Genomic DNA, 5435 nt, shown 5'->3' on the forward strand with positions numbered 1-5435 from the left:
AATTCGCTGTCATAAAATCCCAATGACCCGTTATGTGCAACTCGTGGCAAAAGAACTGTTATTCGTTTGTGTTACATTGACCCATCATGTTATAAAAACACTTCAATTAGAAATACTTCGGGTAACACAACACATTATGTTTTTTTATTTATATCTACTTGGTTTATGCCATAATGATTTTTGCTATGGTCGTAGGCTTAAGGGTTTTACACCCACTCCGTCATTCGGTATAAATTCGAGTCTGTCGATGTCTTTAAGTCACATAATTCACTTGATCTTTTTCCGGTTTTGATCATTGTTGGGTTACTACTTAGCATGTTTTTACGCCTCCAACCTCTAATAGCACTGCTTTACGCCCCCCCCCCCCCACCGCAACGCGGGGGGCTCAATTCTAGTTTTAATTATTATAGTTTGAACTTAGGTTGGGTTTGGTTAATGGGCTAGGAATTAGTGGGCTAGTTATGTTTAATGAAATAGTGGGTTAAGGTATTGGGTATTAGGGATGAGCATTTGGTACCGGGTACCGGTACCGAACTGGTACTGAACCGTACCAGGTATATTCGGTACCAGTACCCACTTCCCCTTTTTTGGTATCGGTACCGGTACGGTACCGGTATCGATACCCATTTTTCCTGTTTTTCGTTACCGAACGGGTACCATGCTCATCCCTATTGGTTATTTGGGTTCTGTTGGGTAGTATAAGTTTATATAATTTAGGTTGGTTTTTTTTTTTTTTTAAATCAGATTTTACAAAAAAAAATTAAAATATAAATCGATAACATTTTTTACCTATGGTGTGCGGACGAAAAATTCCAAGGGGTGTGGGCGAGTTTTTCGACGGAAAATAGCATTAATTTTTTTCCACGTGGGTGCGCCCGCCCACCTTGGGCTGCGGGTGGGTCCGCCCCTGAATGGGGCTGGTGATAGTGAATTTGTTGGAACTTTTGTGAGGTGGTGATGAGGATGAAGATGATTAAGGGGTTGTAGACAAGTGGCTGAATTTTATTGGGTATAAGAAGTGAGGGTTGGGGTGGGACCGACAAGGTCGTATCTAAGGGTAGGTTGGACATTTTATATGAAATTAATTGAAAATTTTAACAATGTTAGCTGATAAGGATCATCCTAGTTACAAAATTCGTACCTCTAAACCACTTAAGTAGTTAGTTTGCAACTATTAGAATCAATCATGTAATTATTAAAAGTTGAGGACCAACTATGCAAAATCTGCTAATCTTATGGATCAACCATGCATTTAACTCAAATATGTATAAAAAAACATGGCCCAAAATAGGTAAATATGAAAGTATGTATGCCATAGGCATGTAAAAACATAAAAAGTGGCTTATTGTTGGTGCTCTTAAACGAGCATATAGATGCTCACAAGGGATTCGTACTAGTCCTTTTTAGTTGCTGTATGCTCTTTTTCGGTTATTAATATATTTCTCTCATCATTTTAATTTAAAGAGGGTTTAATGATGTATTGGTTCTAAAATGCATATGGCCAATGGATGGGTGCCAAATTCTTTTTTAGCGTTTTTTTCTTTTACCTGTTTACATATCTTTTCTACTTTTTTCTACATTCTCTTTTTAAAGCTTTTTGTTTATTATTGGTGTTTTACAGAGTGCCAACGTTATGCAAAACGACAATGATCGAATTCTACGCTTAACAACAGAAAGGATGCCGACCAAATCACCGACGCATCATACATAAACTTGCCGCGTTGATTTATTTGTGTACTTTGGAATAGAGAAAAGACTTCATCCTGATTTATTCTTTTTACGTTGCCACTCACGCATCTAGGGCCACCCAGGGTGTGCATCTGAACAGGGGCAAAAGTTTTTTGGAGGCCCAAAATTTTATTTCCTATTTTGTACATGTATAAATTCCTATAGTAACATTTCTAATTGTGAACAGTTTATATTCATGTTTGGTCCATATATATTATTTTTATATTTAGATTTTGATAATATTTAATTAATTATACATAATATTTTTAGTGTTAAAAACCTCGTATATTACAACACGTAATTAATAACATGTTTATTTTTATTGATGTTTCGATGTGAATTTTTTTGCGTAGTTAATACCAATATATGATTACGATATGTTTAAATTACAACGTAGTTTTGCATCGTTATGTTTCGATGTTCAAAGTCGCAACTACAACTAAACAAACACATGTAATATTATTTTGGTTAATGTTATTACTTTTTATTTCCTTTATCCTTTGTCATAGTGTGTGATATCGAATTGAACTCTCATCGTGTCCCCGCCGCAGTACCATTTAGATTAAAGTCTGCATGATCTATATTAAGTCTTCAATACATCATGTAATAGATTTAAATTTCCTTTTTAATTTAACCTATAATACTTAAAGCTAATTTTTAACTCTATATTAACCGTGTTGTTTCAATAATTTTTACTATCATTTAGATTAAAGCTCGAATAATATAATATTAATCCACTAATATACCAGATCACAGATACATCCTCGCCTGCATCCTTCTACGACCCCTCAGGAAGCGCAGGTCAAATACTAGTTGTATACAAAGTAAAACACTTTACGTATCTTTGTTTAGCAAAATGGTTGAGTGCTTTACGTATCTTTGTTTAGCAAAATGGTTGAGTGCTTTTATAATTTAAACTGAGGATAAAAAATAAGAGCATTTGTTATCCTTATTCCTATAATTACACTAAAATCAATATTTTTTCTCTCCCTATTTTTTAATTATATAATATATTTTTTATACTTTTATCATTATCTTTACTTTCTCCTCTAATCACTTTCAAAAATGTTAAAAAAAAAAAAATTATAGAAGTAAACACTGTTTCCCTTATACTTACAGATAAACAATAACATTTTCTCTCTTTTCCACTCACAAAAACTCACAATCATTCCTTATAATATAAGTAACCCACTCATAAATATATAGGAAACCGTTGTGATGAATATATCAAATGAGAAGAAAAAATAAGTTAACAACAAAAAGAATACAACCAACCAATAAAAATGTTTTATTCAAAAAAAAAAAAAAAAGTATAAGAGTAAGGGGAGTGAGGGTGGTCACAAGTGATGAAATTCCATCACTCACAAACATTCAATCATGTTCCGCCATGTCGGCAACCACTATTCTATCACTCACAAGCATTCTTTAGTGGCGGTGGTCATCACTAGTGATGAGATTCCAACGTACAAATATTAATACACAACATACAAGTCATACACATACAATCAACAATTTTACAACGCGTGATCCTTTCCACGCGTGTATAATTCCACGCGTTATTTTTGTGGGTGGCGGCGGTGTGCAAGTCTTCATCACTCGTGATGGGGGCTCCATCACGGACCACCCCCACTCCCCTAATTTAAACAAATCATCTAATATAATACTATCCTTTAATTTAGCTATTCAAATCATATATACCCAAAACTCCTTTTCTGTTATATTTCGTAGCATTTCCAAAAAAAGAATTATCATCGAACACAAAAATCTCAGGGAAGATCACAATCGTGAAACTCCAATAATCTGAAGCATTATTTTACATTAAAAAATTAGAATTGCACCTAGAAATTCTTATGTGATAAAAACAAACATATGCTACTACCACTGATACAGCCATGAGCCATGAAGTGGGTAGCTCAAAGGTTAATAATTTGATCAGAACGCGCAATAACTTAAAGGGTTGAAAGCCAAAGAGGTTCGAAAGTAAGTAGCTATCATAAGCAGCAAAAGGAACGAGACAATGTCCAGTCACATCATGCTTTACGTGTGGACTCTCCCATCCAGCAGCAATCTGCGCATGTGGGAGAGTAAACTCTATTATCCTAGGTTAAAAGACTTTCACTAACAAAAAAAGACAAGTCCTCCACTGCATTCTTAGATCAAGAGTCAAATGATTCTCCTAATAGAAGATCATTTCTTCTATAAATAGCAGACCCCATTGACTCAATCATACACACGATATTCTCCTCTCTCTCTAGATCTTGCACTTTGCCTGATCTATTCTTCACTTCAAACTTTTAATAACAGTAATATATAAACATTCTGGGTTGAAAATCCTTCAATCCAGGATTCAAAACAATAATAATTTGATCCAACTCCACGTACTGCAAACAGTGGCGTACCCAGAAATTTTTCTATGGGGGTGCGAGATATTTTTAAAAATTTTAGGCCCCTAGGTATATAAAAAAAATCGGTTCATATCGGGTGGGATCAGGTCGGGCCATGTAAAACAAAAGAACATCAAACTAAAAATTTATATAATCATCGAAACACGTCAAACATCAATACAAACATGTTTAAAATTGCGACTAGAAGAAGAGAGCGGGAGAAAGAATTGGAAGGGGCGGTTGGGTTAGGTTATTTTATTTAACTTCAAATTTAAATGGGTCGGGTTAATTGGGCTTGAGTTACAATTGTTTATTAGGCTAATGGCTAAATTGTTAAGTGAAAGTTAATGGGTTAAATTATTAAGTAAAGTGGGTAAAGAATAATTATATAAACTAGGCTATATTTTAATAAATATTGAATAATAACTACATATAATAATATGTCGTAATTAATTACCTTAATTCGTTATCAAGATAACCAATAAAAAAAAGTTTAGGTACAAATAAATCAAGATACAAACCTATAAAGAGTTTCGTCTGTCATCTCTGGTCTCTGTCTCTTTTTGAAAGAAGATTTTCTATCAGGCCTTACTATGAAGAGCTTTGAGTCTATCGAGAGAGAATGTGATGGTAACCCCCTCACCTTTAAGTTTTGAAATATTGTAAAACTTACGGTTGATCAATGTAGTTTAGTTGTGTCGTCACTCCACTTGGTGTAAAGAAATTAAAAAAAGAAAGTAATTTGGTTTAAAGAAATAAAAAAAGGTAATAAATAATTATAAGCATAGGTTTTGAATATTGTAAAACCGAGTGTACTTCATTTCTTTAAAATATAAAAAGAAAGTAATAAATAATTATATACATAGGTTATGAGTGACACTAGGTTAGGTGACACTATCATGTACATACTATCATCACTGTGATAGGTTCTCCACTTTTACACAACTGTCGTGTACAAACTCCAAGAGAAAAAGAATGAAGTATATAGCTTACATAAACCATCATCTTCTTTCCTTTATATTGCAGAGACTTAGAGACCTCCAAAGTCGTCGGCTCCGGTCACCGGAAAAAACTCAGGCGCTTCATTATTATTTTTTTTTTCTTTTCTCTTAAGTTGCAAATGTTTAAGGGGTGTGTTTGCAAAATTTTATGGGGGCGCTCGTGATTCTTACTTAAATATAACACTTAAAAAAAATTCAAGAGGACGCCCGCCCACCCACTCACTCACTGATGAATGTAGGTTTGCCTTTGACTGCAAATGTGAGAAGACCCCATGGCCTGCGTTAGGCTAATTGAAACCCTTGAACCCTTTAAGTAAATAGG

Source organism: Helianthus annuus, chromosome 5, assembly GCF_002127325.2.
Source record: "Helianthus annuus cultivar XRQ/B chromosome 5, HanXRQr2.0-SUNRISE, whole genome shotgun sequence".
Taxonomy (NCBI): Eukaryota; Viridiplantae; Streptophyta; class Magnoliopsida; order Asterales; family Asteraceae; genus Helianthus; species Helianthus annuus.